A 23,112-nucleotide genomic window follows, 5' to 3' on the forward strand; every position below is an offset into this window, starting at 1 on the left:
GAGAGAGAGATACAGAGAGATGTAGAAAGAGAGAGATGTAGAGAGAGAGATACAGAGAGATGTAGAGAGAGGGATATACAGAGAGATGTAGAGAGAGATACAAAGAGATGTAGAGAGAGATACAGAGAGATGTAGAGAGAGAGAGGGAGAGATACAGAGAGATGTAGAGAGAGAGAGGGAGAGATACAGAGAGATGTAGAGAGCGAGAGATACAGAGAGATGTAGAGAGAGAGAGAGATACAGAGAGATGTAGAGAGAGAGAGAGATACAGAGAGATGTAGAGATACAGAGAAATGTAGAGAGAGAGAGATACAGAGAAATGTAAAGAGAGAGAGATACAGAGAGATGTAGAGATACAGAGAAATGTAGAGAGAGAGAGATACAGAGAAATGTAAAGAGAGAGAGATACAGAGAGATGTAGAGATACAGAGAAATGTAGAGAGAGAGAGATACAGAGAAATGTAAAGAGAGAGAGATACAGAGAAATGTAAAGAGAGAGAGATACAGAGAGATGTAGAGATACAGAGAAATGTAGAGAGAGAGAGATACAGAGAAATGTAAAGAGAGAGAGATACAGAGATATGTAGAGAGAGACATATTTAGAGAGATGTAGAGAGAGAGATACAGAGAGATTTAGATAGAGAGAGCTAGAGAGATGTAGAAAGCCAGAGAGAGATACAGAGAGATGTAGAGAGAGAGAGACATGTAGAGAGACAGAGAGAGATACAGAGAGATGAGAGAGAGATACAGAGAGATTTAGAGAGAGAGATGCAGAGAGTTGTAGAGAGAGATACAGAGAGATGGAGAGAGAGAGAGAGAGAGATTTAGAGAGAGAGATACAGAGAGATGGAGAGAGAGAGAGAGAGAGATTTAGAGAGAGAGATACAGAGAGATGGAGAGAGAGAGAGAGATACAGAGAGATTTAGAGAGAGAGATACAGAGAGATGTAGAGAGAGATACAGAGAGATGTAGAGAGAGAGATACAAGAGATGTAGAGAGAGAGATAGAGAGAGAGATGCAGAGAGAGATATAGAGAGATGTAGAGAGAGAGATAGAGAGATGTAGAGAGAGAGATACAGAGAGATGTAGAAAGAGAGAGATACAGAGAGATGTAGAGAGAGAGATACAGAGAGATGTACAGAGAGAGAGATACAGAGAGATGTACAGAGAGATGTAGAGAGAGAGAGATACAGAGAGATGTAGAGAGAGAGATACAGAGAGATGTAGAGAGAGAGAGATACAGAGAGATGTAGAGAGAGAGAGATACAGAGAGATGTACAGAGAGATGTAGAGAGAGAGAGATACAGAGAGATGTAGAGAGAGAGAGAGATACAGAGAGATGTAGAGAGAGAGATACAGAGAGATGTAGAGAGAGATAGATACAGAGAGATGTAGAGAAAGAGACAGATACAGAGAGATGTAGAGAGAGAGATACAGAAAGATGTAGAGAGAGATACAGAGAGATGTAGAGAAAGAGAGAGATACAGAGAGATGTAGAGAGAGAGAGATACAGAGAGATGTAGAGAGAGATACAGAGAGATGTAGAGAAAGAGAGATACAGAGAGATGTAGAGAGAGATACAGAGAGATGTAGAGAAAGAGAGATACAGAGAGATGTAGAGAAAGAGAGATACAGAGAGATGTAGAGAGAGATACAGAGAGATGTAGAGAAAGAGAGAGATACAGAGAGATGTAGAGAGAGAGAGATACAGAAAGATGTAGAGAGAGAGAGATACAGAGAGATGTAGAGAAAGATACAGAGAGATGTAGAGGGAGAGATAGAGAGATACAGAGAGATGTACAGAGAGAGATACAAAGAGATGTAGAGAGAGATACAGAGCGATGTAGAGAGAGAGATACAAAGAGATGTGGAGAGAGAGATACAGAGAGATGTAGAAAGAGAGAGATGTAGAGAGAGAGATACAGAGAGATGTAGAGAGAGGGATATACAGAGAGATGTAGAGAGAGAGAGGGAGAGATACAGAGAGATGTAGAGAGCGAGAGATACAGAGAGATGTAGAGAGCGAGAGATACAGAGAGATGTAGAGAGAGAGAGAGAGATACAGAGAGATGTAGAGAGAGAGATAGAGAGAGAGATGTAGAGAGAGAGATACAGAGAGATGTAGAAAGAGAGAGATACAGAGAGATGTAGAAAGAGAGAGATGTAGAGAGAGAGATATAGAGAGATGTAGAGAGAGGGATATACAGAGAGATGTAGAGAGAGAGAGGGAGAGATACAGAGAGATGTAGAGAGCGAGAGATACAGAGAGATGTAGAGAGAGAGAGAGAGATACAGAGAGATGTAGAGAGAGAGAGATACAGAGAGATGTAGAGAGCGAGAGATACAGAGAGATGTAGAGAGAGAGAGAGAGATACAGAGAGATGTAGAGAGAGAGAGATACAGAGAGATGTAGAGATACAGAGAAATGTAGAGAGAGAGAGATACAGAGAAATGTAAAGAGAGAGAGATACAGAGATATGTAGAGAGAGACATATTTAGAGAGATGTAGAGAGAGAGATACAGAGAGATGTAGAGAGAGATATAGAGAGATACAGAGAGATGTAGAGAGAGAGAGAGATGTAGAGAGAGATAGAGAGAGAGATGTAGAGAGAGAGAGATAGAGAGAGATGTAGAGAGAGAGATACAGAGAGATGTAGAAAGAGAGAGATACAGAGAGATGTAGAAACAGAGAGATACAGAGAGATGTAGAGAGAGAGAGAGATATAGAGAGATGTAGAAAGAGAGAGATACAGAGAGATGTAGAGAGCTACAGAGAGATGGAGAGAGAGATACAAAGAGATGTAGAGAGAGAGATGTACATCTCTACATCTCTATGTAGAGAGAGAGATACAGAGACATGTAAAGAGAGAGATACAGAGAGATGTAGAGAGCTACAGAGAGATGGAGAGAGAGATACAAAGAGATGTAGAGAGAGGGATGTACATCTCTATGTAGAGAGAGAGATACAGAGAGATGTAGAGAGAGAGATACAGAAAGATGTAGAGAGAGAGATACAGAGAAATGTAGAGAGAGAGATACAGAGAAAAATAGAGAAAGAGAGAGATGCAGAGATAGGGTTAGGGTTAGGGTTAAGAGATATGTAGAGAGAGATACAGAGAGATGGAGAGAGAGAGATACAGAGAGATGGAGAGAGAGAGATACAGAGAGATGTAGAGAGAGATAGAGAGAGATACAGAGAGATGTAGTGTGAAATATGAACAGTATTCTTATATTTAATCTTGCACCCTTCTGCACTCTTATGAATTTAAAGTCACTAGAATAGAATTTTTACTGAACCCTACAGGTCAAGGCCTGTCATCACTTTGTATATAACACACCCCTTTCGTGTTCCCGCCTAAAGTTTGTCTCCGCCTAACTTCTATTAAATACCATCACCGACCGAGCGGACGGCGTATCTGGTTGGGGGACCTCGACGTGGACGCTAGCTCTGTCCGTCCGCTGCCCCCTTCTTAGGAAGGGTGGGGGCTAGCCAAGAACAAAGGAAGAGGAGCGAGCAGCAGCCATTTTGAGAGCGGTCGAGATGAGGCCTCCCTTCCAGATAACCTCCATCGGCCGGGAGTCAAAAACTACCACGTGTTTTGCTGCTTCCTCTGTATGAAGATTATTGTCGAGGCAACCCAGCTTTGACATGTAGAGAGAGAGAGATACAGAGAGATGTAGAGAGATAGAGAGAGAGATGTAGAGAGATAGAGAGAGAGAGATGTAGAGAGATAGAGAGAGAGAGATGTAGAGAGATAGAGAGAGAGAGATGTAGAGAGATAGAGAGAGAGAGATGTAGAGAGATAGAGAGAGAGAGATGTAGAGAGATAGAGAGAGAGAGATTTAGAGAGATAGCGAGAGAGAGATGTAGAGAGATAGAGAGAGAGAGATGTAGAGAGATAGAGAGAGATACAGAGAGAGAGAGATACAGAGAGATGTAGAGAGAGATAGAGAGAGATACAGAGAGATGTAGAGAGAGAGATACAGAGAGATGTAGAGAGAGATACAGAGAGATATATATAGAGAGAGATACAGAGAGATGTAGAGAGAGATACAGAGAGATATATATAGAGAGAGATACAGAGAGATGTAGAGAGAGACAGAGAGAGATGCAGAGAGTTGTAGAGAGAGAGATACAGAGAGATGTAGAGAGAGAGATACAGAGAGATTTAGAGAGAGAGAGATACAGAGAGATTTAGAGAGAGAGAGATACAGAGAGATGTAAAGAGAGAGATACAGAGAGATGTAAAGAGAGAGAGATACAGAGAGATGTAAAGAGAGAGATACAGAGAGATGTAAAGAGAGATACAGAGAGATGTAGAGAGAGATACAGAGAGATAGAGAGAGATGTAGAGAGAGGGAGAAATGTTGAGAGAGATAGAGAGAGATGTAGAGAGAGAGCGAGATACAGAGAGATGTAGAGAGAGAGATACAGAGAGATGTAGAGAGAGATACAGAGAGATGTAGAGAAAGAGAGATACAGAGAGATGTAGAGAGAGATACAGAGAGATGTAGAGAAAGAGAGATACAGAGAGATGTAGAGAGAGAGAGATACAGAGAGATGTAGAGAGAGAGAGAGATACAGAGAGATGTAGAGAAAGATACAGAGAGATGTAGAGGGAGAGATAGAGAGATACAGAGAGATGTAGAGAGAGATACAGAGCGATGTAGAGAGAGAGATACAAAGAGATGTGGAGAGAGAGATACAGAGAGATGTAGAAAGAGAGAGATGTAGAGAGAGAGATACAGAGAGATGTAGAGAGAGGGATATACAGAGAGATGTAGAGAGAGATACAAAGAGATGTAGAGAGAGATACAGAGAGATGTAGAGAGAGAGAGATACAGAGAGATGTAGAGAGAGAGAGATACAGAGAGATGTAGAGATACAGAGAAATGTAGAGAGAGAGAGATACAGAGAAATGTAAAGAGAGATACAGAGATATGTAGAGCGAGACATATTTAGAGAGTTGTAGAGAGAGAGATACAGAGAGATGTAGAGATACAGAGAAATGTAGAGAGAGAGAGATACAGAGAAATGTAAAGAGAGATACAGAGATATGTAGAGCGAGACATATTTAGAGAGATGTAGAGAGAGAGATACAGAGAGATGTAGAGATACAGAGAGATGTAGAGATACAGAGAAATGTAGAGAGAGAGAGATACAGAGAAATGTAAAGAGAGATACAGAGATATGTAGAGCGAGACATATTTAGAGAGATGTAGAGAGAGAGATACAGAGAGATGTAGAGAGAGATAGAGAGAGATACAGAGAGATGTAGAGAGAGAGATAGAGAGAGATGTAGAGAGAGATAGAGAGAGATGTAGAGAGAGAGATAGAGATGTAGAGAGAGAGATACAGAGAGATATAGAGAGAGAGAGATACAGAGAGATGTAGAAACAGAGAGATACAGAGAGATATAGAGAGAGAGAGATATAGAGAGATGTAGAAAGAGAGAGATACAGAGAGATGTAGAGAGCTACAGAGAGATGGAGAGAGAGATACAAAGAGATGTAGAGAGAGAGATGTACATCTCTACATCTCTATGTAGAGAGAGAGATACAGAGACATGTAAAGAGACAGATACAGAGAGATGTAGAGAGAGAGATACAGAGAGATGTAGAGAGAGAGATACAGAGAAATGTAGAGAGAGAGAGATACAGAGAAATATAGAGAAAGAAAGAGATGCAGAGATATGTAGAGAGAGATACAGAGAGATGGAGAGAGAGAGATACAGAGAGATGTAGAGAGAGATAGAGAGAGATACAGAGAAATGTAGAGAGAGAGAGAGATACAGAGAAATATAGAGAAAGAAAGAGATGCAGAGATATGTAGAGAGAGATACAGAGAGATGGAGAGAGAGAGATACAGAGAGATGTAGAGAGAGATAGAGAGAGATACAGAGAGATGTAGTGTGAAATATGAACTGTATTCTTATATTTAATCTTGCACCCTTCTGCACTCTTATGAATTTAAAGTCACTAGAATAGAATTTTTACTGACACCTACAGGTCAAGGCCTGTCATCACTTTGTATATAACACACCCCTTTCGTGTTCCCGCCTAAAGTTTGTCTCCGCCTAACTTCTATTAAATACCATCACCGACCGAGCGGACGGCGTATCTGGTTGGGGGACCTCGACGTGGACGCTAGCTCTGTCCGTCCGCTGCCCCCTTCTTAGGAAGGGTGGGGGCTAGCCAAGGGGGCTAGCCAAGAACAAAGGAAGAGGAGCGAGCAGCGGCCTTTTTGAGAGCGGTCGAGATGAGGCCTCCCTTCCAGATAACCTCCATCGGCCGGGAGTCAAAAACTACCACGTGTTTTGCTGCTTCCTCTGTATGAAGATTATTGTCGAGACAACCCAGCTTTGACATGTAGAGAGAGAGATACAGAGAGATGTAGAGAGATAGAGAGAGAGAGATGTAGAGAGATAGAGAGAGATACAGAGAGCTATATATATAGAGAGAGATACAGAGAGATGTAGAGAGAGAAAGAGAGAGATACAGAGAGATGTAGAGAGAGAGATACAGAGAGATGTAGAGAGAGAGAGATACAGAGAGATTTAGAGAGAGAGAGATACAGAGAGATTTAGAGAGAGAGAGATACAGAGAGATTTAGAGAGAGAGAGATACAGAGAGATGTAAAGAGAGAGATACAGAGAGATGTAGAGAGAGAGATACAGAGAGATTTAGAGAGAGAGATACAGAGAGATTGAGAGAGAGAGATACAGAGAGATGTAAAGAGAGAGATACAGAGAGATGTAAAGAGAGATACAGAGAGATGTAGAGAGAGATACAGAGAGATAGAGAGAGATGTAGAGAGAGATAGGGAGAGATGTTGAGAGAGATAGAGAGAGATGTAGAGAGAGATACAGAGAGATAGAGAGAGATGTAGAGAGAGATAGGGAGAGATGTTGAGAGAGATAGAGAGAGATGTAGAGAGAGAGAGAGATACAGAGAGATGTAGAGAGAGAGAGAGATACAGAGAGATGTAGAGAGAGAGAGATACAGAGAGATGTAGAGAGATACAGAGAGATGTAGAGAGAGAGAGCGATACAGAGAGATGTAGAGAGATACAGAGAGATGTAGAGAGAGATACAGAGAGATGTAGACAGATTCAGAGAGATGTAGAGAGAGAGAGAGATACAGAGAGATGTAGAGAGAGAGAGAGATACAGAGAGATGTAGAGAGATACAGAGAGATGTAGAGAGAGAGAGCGATACAGAGAGATGTAGAGAGATACAGAGAGATGTAGAGAGAGATACAGAGAGATGTAGACAGATACAGAGAGATGTAGAGAGCGATACAGAGAGATGTAGAGAGAGAGATACAGAGAGATGTAGAGAGAGAGATACAGAGAGATGTAGAGAGATACAGAGAGATGTAGAGAGAGAGATACAGAGAGATGTAGAGAAATACAGAGAGATGTAGAGAGAGATACAGAGAGATGTAGAGAGAGAGATACAGAGAGATGTAGAGAGAGCTATACAGAGAGATGTAAAGAGAGAGAGATACAGAGAGATGTAGAGAGAGAGAGATACAGAGAGATGTAGAGAGAGGGAGATACAGAGAAATGTAGAGAGATACAGAGAAATGTATAGAGAGATACAGAGATATGTAGAGAGATACAGAGAAATGTAGAGAGAGATACAGAGATATGTAGAGAGAGATACAGAGAGATGTAGAGAGAGAGAGAGATGTAGAGAGAGAGAGCGAGAATTGTAGAGAGAGAAAGATACAGAGAGATGTAGATAGAGAGAGATACAGAGAGATGTAGAGAGAGTGAGAGAGAAATGTAGAGAGAGAGATACAGAGAGATGTAGAGAGATTGATACAGAGAAATGTAGAGACAGAGAGAGATACAGAGATATGTAGAGAGAGAGAGAGATACAGAGAGATGTGAGAGAGAGATACAGAGAGATGTAGAAAGAGAGAGATAGAGATGTAGAGAGAGAGATACAGAGAGATGTAGAGAGATATACAGAGAGATGTAGAGAGAGAGATACAGAGAGATGTAGATGGAGAGATACAGAGAGATGTAGAGAGAGATACAGAGAGATGTAGAGAGAGAGATACAGAAATATGTAGAGAGAGATGCAGAGAGATGTAGAGAGAGAGATGTAGAGAGAGAGATGTAGCGAGAGAGATACAGAGAGATATATAGAGAGATACAGAGAGATGTAGAGAGAGAGATACAGAGAGATGTAGAGAGAGAGATACAGAGAGATGTAGAAAGAGAGAGATAGAGATGTAGAGAGAGAGATACAGAGAGATGTAGAGAGAGAGATACAGAAGGATGTAGAGAGAGAGATACAGAGAGATGTAGAGAGAAAGATACAGAGATGTAGATGGAGAGATACAGAGAGATGTAGAGAGAGATACAGAGAGATGTAGAGAGAGAAATACAGAAATATGTAGAGAGATGCAGAGAGATGTAGAGAGAGAGATGCAGAGAGATGTAGAGAGAGAGATGTAGAGAGAGAGATACAGAGAGATATATAGAGAGAGATACAGAGAGATGTAGAAAGAGAGAGATAGAGATGTAGAGAGAGAGATACAGAGAGATGTAGAGAGAGATACAGAGAGATGTAGATGGAGAGATACAGAGAGATGTAGAGAGAGAGATACAGAAATATGTAGAGAGAGATGCAGAGAGATGTAGAGAGAGAGATGCAGGGAGATGTAGAGAGAGAGATGTAGAGAGAGAGATACACAGAAATATATAGAGAGAGATACAGAGAGATGTAGAGAGATACAGAGAGATATAGAGAGAGAGATACAGAGATGTAGAGAGAGAGATACAGAAATATGTAGAGAGAGATGCAGAGAGATGTAGAGAGAGAGATGTAGAGAGAGAGATGTAGAGAGAGAGATGTAGAGAGAGAGATGTAGAGAGAGAGATACAGAGAGATATATAGAGAGAGATACAGAGAGATGTAGAGAGAGAGATGTAGAGAGAGAGATACAGAGAGATATATATAGAGAGAGATACAGAGAGATGTAGAGAGATACAGAGAGATATAGAGAGAGAGATACAGAGAGATGTAGAGAGATACAGAGAGATGTAGAGAGCGATACAGAGAGATGTAGAGAGATATACACAGAGATGAAGAGAGAGATACAGAGAGATGTAGAGCGAGGGATACAGAGATGTAGAGAGAGAGATACAGAGAGATGTATAGAGAGAGAGAGAGATACAGAGAGATGTAGAGAGAGAGAGATACAGAGAGATGTAGAGAGATACAGAGATATGTAGAGAGAGAGAGATACAGAGAGATGTAGATAGAGAGAGAGATACAGAGAGAGAGAGATACAGAGAGATGTAGAGAGAGAGAGATACAGAGAGATGTAGAGAGAGAGATACAGAGAGATGTAGAGAGAGATACAGAGAGATGTAGAGAGAGAGATACAGAGAGATGTAGAGAGAGAGAGAGATACAGAGAGATGTAGAGAGAGATACAGAGCGATGTAGAGAGAGAGAGAGATACAGAGAGATGTAGAGAGAGAAAGCTATACAGAGAGATCTAGAGAGAGAGATACAGAGAGATGTAGAGAGATACAGAGAGATGTAGAGATAGAGATAGAGAGAGATGTAGAGAGAGAGATAGAAAGAGATGTAGAGAGAGATAGAAAGAGATGTAGAGAGAGAGATACAGAGATGTAGAGAGAGAGATGTAGAAAGAGAGAGAGATGCAAATATATATATATATGTATATATAAATAGAGAGAGAGAGAGAGAGATGTAGAGAGAGATACAGAGAGAGATATATAGAGAGAGAGATACAGAGAGATGTAGAGAGATACAGAGAAATGTAGAGAGAGAAATACAGAGAGATGTAGAGAGAGAGAGATACAGAGAGATGTAGAGAGATACAGAGGGATGTAGAGAGAGAGAGATACAGAGAGATGTAGAGAGAGAGAGATACAGAGAGATGTAGAGAGAGAGATACAGAGAGATGTAGAGCGAGAGAGAGATACAGAGGGATGTAGAGAGAGAGAGAGAGAGATACAGAGGGATGTAGAGAGAGATACAGAGAGATGTAGAGAGAGAGATACAGAGAGATGTAGAGAGAGAGATACAGAGAGATGTAGAGAGAGAGATACAGAGATGTAGAGAGAGATACAGAGAGATGTAGAGAGAGAGATACAGAGAGATATAGAGAGAGAGATACAGAGAGATATAGAGAGAGAGATACTGAGAGATGTAGAGAGATACAGAGAGATGTAGAGAGAGAGATACAGAGAGATGTAGAGAGAGAGATACAGAGCGATGTAGAGAGACAGAGAGATACAGAGAGATGTAGAGAGAAAGAGACATACAGAGAGATGTAGAGAGAGAGAGAGCTATACAGAGAGATGTAGAGAGAGAGATACAGAGAGAGATATAGAGAGAGAGATACAGAGAGATGTAGAGAGAGATACAGAGAGAGATATAGAGAGAGATACAGAGAGATGTAGAGAGAGAGATAGAAAGAGATGTAGAGAGAGATAGAAAGAGATGTAGAGAGAGAGATACAGATATGTAGAGAGAGAGAGATGTAGAAAGAGAGAGAGATACTGATAGAATTATTATGGAATATTCTATATGTGTTGTAAACATTTTTCAATAAATAGTAATGCTATAAATCAAGTCATGGGAAGATGGACTTTTTCCTGCACAGTCGACTCTTCAAGGGCGAAGGCGTTACGGACATTTCTACCAAATGTTATGACGAAGACTCCAGCAGATTTGAAAATACTGCTTTGTTTACCTTATAAAGAAATTATTATGCTTACTGGTGCAAATAATAATGCCGTTGTTTTGCTTATTGTGCAAATTCTTACGCAGGTGTTCCGATAAAAACAGACAGTGTTTTTATAACCTTCATGATGTTATTCGGTTGAGCTTATACAATTGTTCAAAACAGCAGAGACAGTTGTTTTTGCGTATGCAATTGTTTAAATCAGATTACCTTTGAATGTTTTGGTTATGTGCCGCTAAATGGAACGAAGAGTATTCCGCTCGTCAGAATGCACTGGGGACTAAGACGGCGTCACATGGCATTTTCCTTGCAAGTTGTAAGCAGAGTTTGTTGAAAGATGTTTTTCCTTTTTTAATTAAATATTACTAATAATGATTTAAAAGGTTTGAATCATTATTCCAACATTTGGTCCTTCGAGTAGCCGGGGTCAACAAACCGATAGGGAATCCAGACGCTGCAGTTTAATATCTGGAGTGACCGTGCACGGCGAGAATCCCTTTTCCAGGCTGGACTATTTCTCAGCAGCGCCTGTTTTCTAATCGGTTGACGACTATCCTCTTGGTAAGCATCTTTCGACATTTCTGCCGAGTCCGCGTGTGATGGCTGCATATTGTTGACGGGATCCAAAATGCGCGAAGGGCATCACACGCGAAGGCCTTATTTTGAGAAGTAAGGCTCGCATCCTGGGGATAGCGATTTTAAAACCCTGCGAATACTAGTCACTAGCAGGTGGACACGTTGTGTTCCATAAACGTCGACGGTGGTTGGTTATAAACGTCGACAGTGGTTGGTTGTGTGTGTAGTTGTTAAAAAAAAACCTAAAAAGATACACACAATTCCACTCAAAAAATGGGTGGTGCAAACAGTAAAACGGCTATTGACGACGATCCAAAGATGCGTCTGCCGTGTACAGATTGGATTGTTGAAAATCAAAGCGCTACAAGGGTTAAACACCTAAACTTATGGATAAATAAATATGGATTTGCTGGCCAGCTTAATATGCATAAGATATTGATACTGCAGGATAAAATACGTGCTAAGCATGGGGGAAATCTTAACAAAATGGAGCAGGAGGGATATAATGATACCTATTATTGGTTTATGATACATGGGTTAAATCAGTTGATAACGGTGGGACTGGAAACACAGAGGCTGTGTTATTCCACAGAAAAGAGGACGGCTAGCCCGGTGGGGAAGAAGTGTGTTGTTGTTGTTAAAAAGGAGGGCCCCCTCCGACAAATATGACCAGGTCGGGAGGGCCCGTGGGGGACATGGGGAGAAAACACTATCTCCCCAGGCCGGGGCGCCGCCAATGAGTGATGTGTTATTGAACAATATCCCATGATCGAAGTTGCTAATACTAATGTGGGCAAGGAGCAGGCTCCTACTAAATTTGGATGTTCGAATCCAAAAGCTGATGGTGGCCCGTTGTGTCATGACGGTCGTAATTTGAATTTGAGAGTGCATGAACTGATTGATCGGGTTACGGGGAAGTTTAAAACAAAAGTTAATTATACCGTGATCAGCAGAGCTAAGCAGAGGGATGGTGAGCCTTTTGCAGAATATCAAATCAGGATGACGGCTTGTTTTAAGGCCAACAGCGGCCTCGCTGAAGACCACGCGGTGGGCAGCATTTATCAGGAGCAGCTAAAAAATGGGTTGCATGCTCATTCAAATGTGTTGCATGCTCATTCAAATTATACTTATATATATTACATATATCGCTTGATTGCCTGGACAAAAAGGTCTCTAAAAACAAGGCAGGCCTGCTCAAAATGATTTGAATGAGGATTTTGAACATGAGGATGTTGAGCTAATTTTAAACCGGAGATCACATTCTTTGGGAATGAATTCAATTGGATTTTTTGTGTGATGCTGAAAGTTGTAAAATGGCAATTAAAATGGTTATTTCCAAGTCCTAGGCATACTTTGTTAATAGTACCTAAATGTACTGTCAATTTAATGGAATGAAATGGCTTATTGCGGATTATCTTGGTTTTATCCTGTCAACGGGAATGTTTTGGTTAACAGTCGAAAAGAAATACAAAACGACCAATTAAATGTTTAGCGGGGTTGCCAAACCTGCGTTTTTTGTCATACTCTAAACTGGTCAAATAATGCTTTGGCTGCAGGGGAGCGCGGCTGTCTTTGCTGCTGATTTGAATGCAAAAAAACATGTGGACCGCGTAGCGGCTGATTTGACGGTGTTAGGCATTCAGTATGCGCGCAGACCGCACGAGCGGCTAATTTTTTTGGACCCCTTCCGTGAAGACATTACAATAATTGGCCTTGGGGGTGCTGAAGCAAACTTGAGGGCAGAAATGGGTTTTGCTATGCTTGCAGCATATTGTAATTATGGGGTATTGCCAAAATATTGTGATATAGTTGGATATCGGGAGAGTAATTAATTTAGTCTTCTCTAAAAAGCGTTATAATTGTACACAGGAGGTGAAGCTTTGTGCTCAGAAATAAAAAGAGAGCACTTAGGAATGTCAACATTGATAAGCTGCTTCTGCAGCGAGCGTGAAGGTCACAGTCAGCGGGTAAGGGCGCGCTTCCGTTTAAACATTTCAGAATAAGAACAAAACATGGTCTGCAAGGGATGCAGAGTTCCGCGATTATCTTCGCATTTATTTTTGGGATTTAATCAGAAATGTCTTTCGAGGTGATAGAAAATCGGTTTGGCAAAGATTGATTTGGTAAAAGCTTTGGAATTAGGAATAATACTATTATTATTATTTTCTTTTTACTTTAATATAGGAGATTGGCTGGTTAAAGAAAAATGAATGGATTTTTTACAATATTATGGCATATTGGTTACAATTTGTGGGTCCTTTATTAAGCATTGAAAATTGTAATTAGGAAATGCCTAGTAAAAGGTGGATTTCTCTAATTTAATTATTGTAGATTTTTCTTGTGGTAACGGGGAGCTATAAGAAATGGCTCTTATCTTAAGTAAACATAGTATGGGGTGATTTGCAATTTATGTCTTAGGTATTAAGGGTTATTTGGTTGTTAAAGAAATCAGACATGAAATTAACAATGCGGAAATGAGAAATTTCATGGCATTCGTCCAAATTGTTAGGTAAATTTAACCTGGCTGGGGTAGATAAGATAATTGGTTAAGGATAGGCATAGTTTCCCTAGAAGAAACATGGAGCGTCTGTAGGTGCACAAAAGACTTTCCTTGTTTGACCTGAAGGGGGCGTATGCTTTGGTATAGGTCATATTGATGACTATTGGGACGTTATTACTGTCTATTGCTTTAGGGGCATACATATTAAGAATTTAGCCAAAACTTACTGCATTGCAATTATGGGGTTAATACACCTGAATGTTACGGTGATAACGATTGGCAATAACAAGCTTAGATAAAGGGGAATATCTACAACAAATTCAGGTGGGGCCTTTCATAGTGTGAAACGAGTGATGAAATAAAGTCTATGTTTTAAAAATAACATCTCCAAATTATAAAATATCAACCTTGGAGAAATGCTTTAAGTAGATGGGTTGACTAGAATGGGCAAAATTCGATAACATTGAAAGGGGGTGTAACTTAATCCAGAACATGGAGATAAAGTTTTTACAAACGGTTAAAATACTAAAAGGGGGTGTGTGTGTGTGTTTCAATGTGTCACAACTTTTCCGTTATTGCATTATTGGCGAATAGATAGTTAATCACAGCCACTCGCTGACTGAATGGGGTAAGGGGCGGTGGCAATTGAACAAATTTCTATTTTTAGATATGTGGCATGTGAATCTAATACATTAATTATCTAGTTTCTTCAGGCATCAATCTTGATGATTGGGGGAGCACTCTAAATTCCTTGATTATGAGTGCGAGCGTGGATGAGTGTCTGTCTTTTGTGTTTCAATTGGCTAGCCACCAAGATATATCAATATTCTAATATCAAGGTGGAATATTTCTGAAATCGCTGATAAGCCTTTCGAGGACGGCGGTGGCAGAGTAGGACAGAAACAAAAAAGAAAAGAATTTCGCCAAATGAAATTTTTGATTTCTGCAATGGGAAATTTTGGGAACCTGGGGGACTAAACAAAAACAAAATTCTTATCTAGGAGGGCTACCATTTTGAGTCATGGTAAATTTCATGCCTCAAAAAAGGGGGAGGTTATATATTCAATCTATATGCAGATATATGGCCAAAACACGGGCGATTCCCCCTTATGTCAAGCTACAAAAGCTACATATCCATTTCAAAGGATACACATGGATTTTATAGAATATGTGTGGTACATAACAGTCCTAAAACAGATTGGGGAAACCTTGTTGCAGAAACTGGTCTAGATTGGCAAGCTTGGATGACACACGTGTGCGAAAAACCATCAGGCCTTCGATAAAATTAACCCATACGGTGGGGCATTACAAATCATAATTCAGACTGACAAATTAACTTGTGGATCTTTGTCTGACGTTTTTCCTAAGTCCATGGGTAAGAAGGTCGTCAGAGATGGAAACACCCGGATCCGCCATAGTAAAATTAAAATCTGAGATGACCAGAGAATTCATTTCTGCAACGGGGAGTTCCCAAACGGGAGGCGGTAAGAAATAATTGGTTATTGTTGATGGAAAATGCAGCTATTATAAATCAAACCTGTATCAAACCTGTATAACATGTATGGGGGGCCGACCTCTCTTAAGAGTAGTACCCGCACAAATTACCCCTGATTGTGTAAAGGAGATAATGACAAAAGATGTAAGCCCAAAATGTATGAAATGGAATAATGTCTACCCAGTTACAACGGCAGCAAAGGACAAGCCTAACTTTTCAACACATGTCGCGTTTAATCATTCTACCTGCTTAGTCCTCACAGGGCACGGTCCGGCACTGGGAGCGATAAATGTGACGTGGTGTGCCCACGTCTTAAAACAGAAGGCACCCCTGATTCCACGTTCTGACCTATGGTGGTGGTGGGGTCAAAACAAATTATACGACTCCTGCCAAAATGACAGCAGGACTTTGTGCCTTGGTCTCACTGCTATTACCAGTGTCTGTTTTTCCATCTACAGTAGAGATACAATTGGAAATCCGGTATGATGGCGGGCCCCTCGCGACGGCGTCGCATGGAGAGAGGGTGATCCGACATACATTGATGCGATTGGCATCCACGAGGCGTACCAGATGAGTATAAGTTGGCTAATCAGATCGCAGCAGGTTGGGAGTATATTTTTCTTTTAATTACTCCAAACAAAAATGTTGATTGGATAAATTACCTGCATTACAATGTCCAAAAACTTGGAAATTATACTGAACAGGGATTTGTGGCGATAAAGGAACAACTGGCAGCCACTAGTCTGACGGCGTTCCAGGATCGTGCAGCGGTTGAAATGCTTCTTGAAGGAGCAGGGGGCGTATGCAACGTTTGAAAATGTTGCACTCAACAACACGCCCCCCACTGGGTCCCACACCAGGGCCAACAATGGCCTGCAGACCCTAAACCGCAAGATGAAAAAGCATCCTGGAGTAGAATAATGTCCGCTGACAGATTTGTGGCCTCACTAATAATGATTTGGCCTAATTTGTGGCCCTTTTTGCTACGATTTTGACATTATGTGGGTGTTGTATTATTCCCTGCTTAAGATCTTTGATGAGCCGACTTATAACCACTGCGATTGCCCCTACAAATTCCAAATTGCATGAATTATATCTCCTACTGATGCTGACACTAACAGTGAATTCCAGGAGCATGGTAATTACGAGGATGGATTGGACGAAAATGATCTTATTTTCTGCTTTTCAGACCTGCCGAACGAGTAGAGCCTAAGCGGGTAAAATTAAAACAGCCAACGGAAATATCCCTGTCTTTTTGATTTTGTCATAAAATGAATAACAAACATATAGTAAAAGGAGGGAATGATAGAATTATTATGGAATATTCTATATGTGTTGTAAACATTTTTCAATAAGTAGTAATGCTATAAATCAAGTCATGGGAAGATGGACTTTTTCCTGCACAGTCGACTCTTCAAGGGCGAAGGCGTTACGGACACTTCTACCAAATGTTATGACGAAGACTCCAGCAGATTTGAAAATACTGCTTTGTTTACCTTATAAAGAAATTATTATGCTTACTGGTGCAAATAATAATGCCGTTGTTTTGCTTATTGTGCAAATTCTTACGCAGGTGTTCCGATAAAAACAGACAGTGTTTTTATAACCTTCATGATGTTATTCGGTTGAGCTTATACAATTGTTCAAAACAGCAGAGACAGTTGTTTTTGCGTATGCAATTGTTTAAATCAGATTACCTTTGAATGTTTTGGTTATGTGCCGCTAAATGGAACGAAGAGTATTCCGCTCGTCAGAATGCACTGGGGACTAAGACGGCGTCACATGGCATTTTCCTTGCAAGTTGTAAGCAGAGTTTGTTGAAAGATGTTTTTCCTTTTTTAATTAAATATTACTAATAATGATTTAAAAGGTTTGAATCATTATTCCAACAGATACAAATATATATATATATATATATATATATATATATATATATATATATATAGAGAGAGAGAGAGAGAGAGAGAGAGAGAGATGTAGAGAGAGAGATACAGAGAGATATATATAGAGAGAGATACAGAGAGATGTAGAGAGATACAGAGAAATGTAGAGAGAGAAATACAGAGAGATGTAGAGAGAGAGATACAGAGAGATGTAGAGAGATACAGAGGGATGTAGAGAGAGAGATACAGAGAGATGAGATACAGAAAAATGTAGAGAGAGAGATACAGAGAGATGTAGAGAGAGATACAGAGAGATGTAGAGAGAGAGAGATACAGAGAGATGTAGAGAGAGAGATACAGAGAGATGTAGAGAGAGAGATACAGAGAAATGTAGAGAGAGATACAGAGAAATGTAGAGAGAGAGAGATACAGAGATATGTAGAGAGAGAGATACAGAGAGATGTAGAGAGAGAGAGATACAGAGATTTGTAGAGAGAGAGAGAGAGATACAGAGAGATGTAGAGAGAGAGAGATGTAGAGAGAGAGATACAGAGAAATGTAGAGAGAGAGATACAGAGAAATGTAGAGAGAGAGAGAGATACAGAGATATGTAGAGCGAGAGAGATACAGAGAGATGTAGAGAGAGAGAGATACAGAGATATGTAGAGAGAGAGAGAGATACAGAGAGATGTAGAGAGAGATACAGAGAAATGTAGAGAGAGATACAGAGATATGTAGAGAGAGAGAGTTACAGAGAGATGTAGAGAGAGAGAGATACAGAGAGATGTAGAGAGAGAGATACAGAGAGATCTAGAGAGAGAGATACAGAGATATGTAGAGAGAGAGAGTTACAGAGAGATGTAGAGAGAGAGAGAGATACAGAGAGATGTAGAGAGAGAGATACAGAGAGATCTAGAGAGAGAGATACAGAGAGATCTAGAGAGAGAGATACAGAGATATGTAGAGAGAGAGAGTTACAGAGAGATGTAGAGAGAGAGAGAGATACAGAGAGATGTAGAGAGAGAGATACAGAGAGATCTAGAGAGAGAGATACAGAGAGAGAGAGAGATGAAGAGAGAGAGATAGAGATGTAGAGAGAGAGAGATAGAGAGACATGTAGAGAGAGAGGGATACAGAGAGATGTAGAGAGAGATACAGAGAGATGTAGAGAGAGAGCTACAGAGAGATGTAGAGAGAGAGAGAGATAGAGAGAGATGTAGAGAGAGATAGAGATGTAGAGAGAGAGAGAGAGAGAGATACAGAGAGATGTAGAGAGAGAGAGAGAGAGAGAGATACAGAGAGATGTAGAGAGAGAGATACAGAGAGATGTAGAGAGAGATACAGAGAGATGTAGAGAGAGAGCTACAGAGAGATGTAGAGAGAGAGAGAGAGATACAGAGAGATGTAGAGAGAGATAGAGATGTAGAGAGAGAGAGAGAGAGATACAGAGAGATGGAGAGAGAGATACAGAGAGATGTAGAGAGAGAGATACAGATAGATGTAGAGAGAGATGTAGAGAGAGAGATACAGAGATATGTAGAGAGAGAGATGCAAAGAGATGTAGAGAGAGATACAGAGATGTAGAGAGAGAGATACAGAGAGATGTAGAGAGAGATACAGAGAGATGTAGAGAGAGAGAGATACAGAGAGATGTAGAGAGAGAGATACAGAGAGATGTAGAGAGAGAGATACAGAGAAATGTAGAGAGAGAGATACAGAGAGATGTAGAGAGAGAGAGATACAGAGCGATGTAGAGAGAGAGATACAGAGAGATGTAGAGAGAGAGATACAGAGAGATGTAGAGAGAGAGATACAGAGAGATGTAGAGAGAGATACAGAGAGATGTAGAGAGAGAGAGATACAGAGAGATGTAGAGAGAGAGATACAGAGAGATGTAGAGAGAGAGATACAGAGAGATGTAAAGAGAGAGATACAGAGAGATGTAGATGGAGAGATACAGAGAGATGTAGATGGAGATACAGAGAGAGATACAGAGAGATGTAGAGAGAGAGATACAGCGATATGTAGAGAGAGATACAGAGAGATGTAGAGAGAGATATGTAGAGAGAGATTCAGAGAGATGTAGAGAGAGAGAGAATACAGAGAGATGTAGAGAGAGAGATGCAGAGAGATGTAGAGAGAGAGATACAGAGAGATGTAGAGAGAGAGATACAGAGAGATGTAGAGAGAGAGATACAGAGAGATGTAGAGAGAGAGATACAGAGAGATGTAGAGAGAGATACAGAGAGATGTAGAGAGAGATACAGAGAGTTGTAGAGAGAGAGATACAGAGAGATGTAGAGAGACAGAGATACAGAGATGTAGAGAGATACAGAGAGATGTAGAGAGAGATACAGAGAGATGTAGAGAGAGAGATACAGAGAGATGTAGAGAGAGATATACAGAGAGATGTAGAGAGACAGAGATACAGAGATGTAGAGAGATACAGAGAGATGTAGAGAGAGAGATACAGAGAGATGTAAGAGAGATACAGAGAGATGTAGAGAGAGAGATACAGAGAGATGTAGAGAGAGATACAGAGAGATGTAGAGAGAGAGATACAGAGATATGTAGAGAGAGAGATACAGAGAGATGTAGAGAGAGAGATACAGAGAGATGTAGAGAGAGAGATACAGAGAGATGTAGAGAGAGAGATAGAGAGAGATGTAGAGAGAGAGATACAGAGAGATGTAGAGAGAGAGATACAGAGAGATGTAGAGAGAGAGATACAGAGAGATGTAGAGAGAGAGATACAGAGAGATGTAGAGAGAGAGATACAGAGAGATGTAGAGAGAGAGATAGAGAGATGTAGATGGATTGATACAGAGAGATGTAGATGGAGAGATACAGAGAGATGTAGAGAGAGATACAGAGAGATGTAGAGAGAGATACAGAGATATGTAGAGAGAGATGCAGAGAGATGTAGAGAGAGAGATACAGAGAGATGTAGAGAGAGAGATACAGAGAGATGTAGAGAGAGATACAGAGAGATGTAGAGAGAGAGATACAGAGAGATGTAGAGAGAGAGATACAGAGAGATATAGAGAGAGATACAGAGAGATGTAGAGAGATACAGAGAGATGTAGAGAGAGATACAGAGAGATGTAGAGAGAGATATACAGAAAGATGTAGAGAGAGATATACAGAGCGATGTAGAGAGAGATACAGAGAGATGTAGAGAGTGGGATACAGAGATGTAGAGAGAGAGATACAGAGGGATGGAGAGAGAGAGAGAGAGATGTAGAGAGAGAGATGCAGAGAGATGTAGAGAGAAAGATAAAGAGAGATGTAGAGAGAGATATACAGAGAGATGTAGAGAGAGAGATACAGAGAGATGTAGAGAGACCGAGATAAAGAGATGTAGAGAGATACAGAGAGATTTAGAGAGAGATACAGAGAGATGTAGAGAGAGAGATACAGAGAGCTGTAGAGAGAGATATACAGAGAGATGTAGAGAGAGATACAGAGAGATGTAGAGAGAGAGAGATACAGAGAGATGTAGAGAGAGAGATACAGAGAGATGTAGAGGGAGAGATACAGAGAGATGTAGAGAGAGAGATACAGAGAGATGTAGAGAGAGATACAGAGAGATGTAGAGAGAGATACAGAGAGATGTAGAGAGAGAGATACAGAGAGATGTAGAGAGAGATACAGAGAGATGTAGAGAGAGATACAGAGAGATGTAGAGAGAGAGATACAGAGAGATGTAGAGAGAGATTTGCGATTTAGACTTAAGTATTAAGAATCATCCAAATTATTAATGATATCAAACATGAAGACAATACAGAAATGGCATTGATCCAAATTATTAATATCAAACATGAAGAAAACAATGCAGAAATGGCATTGATCCAAATTATTAGGTAAATTGTACCTGACAAGTTTAGATAAAATAATTATTTTATGATAGGTATGATTTCCCTAGGATAGAATAAACATCATCATATGTTCAGTGCACAGAATATATATCTTGTTTTGCCCATCAGCAGATGAAATATGCTTTAGCGTGAGTCTTATTAATGACTATTAGAATATCACGGATTGCATTAGCATCTAACAATTGATGTCAACCAAGTGACGTTAACCTATTTCTTTTGAGAATGATTAGTGCTGACAGGACAGCAAAAGGAGATGAGCTGCCAAGAAGCCCAGACTTGGGATGGCAGTCTTCACCAGTGATGAAAATTGCAGACCACTGATGTCTGATTATGAATGAGTGTGAGCGTGAATGGTTGTTTGTCTTTTTGTGTTTTTGATTGTCTGACCACCAAGATATAATCAATCAATCAGATATCAAGGTGGAAAATGATTTAGAAATTTGAAATCAATTTCTGAAAACGCCAATAAGCCTTCCTCCATGGATGGCGATAAAAAATTATGCAAAATTGTTTAAGTCCAATGAAATTTTTGATGAAAATGCAGCAGCAGTACTCCAAATGTGAAACTTGAAGTGGAGGAACAAATCTGCTATGCAAAATTTGGGAGCACTGAGAAAAACAAAAAACAAAGACAGTGCATGATTTGAAATTCCAAAGTACCATTGATTTATAGCAATAATGGCATCCAAATTGTGCTAACAGAATAATTGACTGAATTGACAAAAGGTTCCATATTTCGTTATGAAATTATTGCGCCTACATAATGAGGTCAACCGGACAACAATATATGGAAATCCTATTTAGTAGACAATACCATTATTCACTACACGATTGGAGCCGGATGATGAGGCTAATCTGGCTATCTGCATAAAAGAAAAAAACTTTAGAGAAACGCATTGAATTTGGGTTAGCAGAAGAAGACTGTGCTTCTCAACAGGAAACATGGAGAAGACGCACGAGCAAGCCAAAATGAGAACGTACGTACAAGTGTTGCTGACCAACCAGCAGACATGAAAATAGCGTACTGTTAGAAGGTTCTCTCAGTTGAAATGTTTGAGGAGACAGGTAACAAACTTTTTGACGTGATCAGACGTAATGGCAAGCACTCCAATATTTATTGGAAAGATTATTGCTCGGGGAGCAATGCCATTAACCATAAGGAACTTTTTATATCGGTTTTATTGTCTCCATAAAAAAGAGGTGAAAGCGTTTCAATTGAGACCAAACCTTACAGATTTTTAAAGTAAACAATTAGAGAGAAAAGAGAAACTACGATGGATAGAAATGTAACTTGATTTTAATTTTATGCCTGACTATTGAAAAATATTGATTAAGAAAGTTTCTTAGGAGATGATTGGCAAACTCCAAAGACAATGGAATGTTACATTTGATAAAAAGACTACTAGTTTGGGGTATTTTGAATTTCAAACAACTGAGTTAAATATGCAACGCGACACACATTATTTAATGAATTGGGACTTGATTAGTATGCATTTTATAAGTAATGGGCTTGATTGCTCTAAAGGACACAGTTATGCTAAAAATATTAACCCTGACAAACAAGAGGTGGTTACATTTTAGTGGGTTCAATTATTTTCAGAATTATAAATGTGCACATTTGTTTCTGGATATTAATTGATGTGAATGTAACTGTTGCAGAGAGCCGGAAAGCTGTTTTCCTGAGGAGAAGGCAGCCTGGTTTGCTTTTTGTATTTTTCCTATTTTTAGTATGATTAGTTAATTTGTGTAATTGCAGGAGAGGAAAAAACAAATATAGTTCTTGATCTTAACAAAGAAGCAGTGATCAAAATAGAATACCAGCTAGCATATTTAATTTTGACTGATAAGGCATTTAAATTTTCACAAACTATAGTGATGGAATAAGTAAGATTGTTGTGATTTTTGTTTATTGGGGTAATAAGCCCAACCTAATAGCTGTCTGCAGATGTTGAGCAAGCGCTGAAGACAACGACGGAATACAGCAGCTAAAGAAGCAGCGCAAACACTTACTGCACAGTATGCACAGCAACAAGGGCCGAGCCGA

General features: G+C 40.0%; 1 protein-coding gene across 1 annotated transcript in view; it reads right to left on the reverse strand.

Moving 5' to 3' along the window:
* Positions 1 to 23,112, reverse strand: part of LOC144088422 (MAGUK p55 subfamily member 2-like) — a 110,376-nt gene that overhangs the window by 65,218 nt on the left and 22,046 nt on the right. The gene's annotated exons all lie outside the window — the stretch shown is intronic.

This window comes from Stigmatopora argus, chromosome 14, assembly GCF_051989625.1.
Source record: "Stigmatopora argus isolate UIUO_Sarg chromosome 14, RoL_Sarg_1.0, whole genome shotgun sequence".
Taxonomy (NCBI): domain Eukaryota; kingdom Metazoa; phylum Chordata; class Actinopteri; order Syngnathiformes; family Syngnathidae; genus Stigmatopora; species Stigmatopora argus.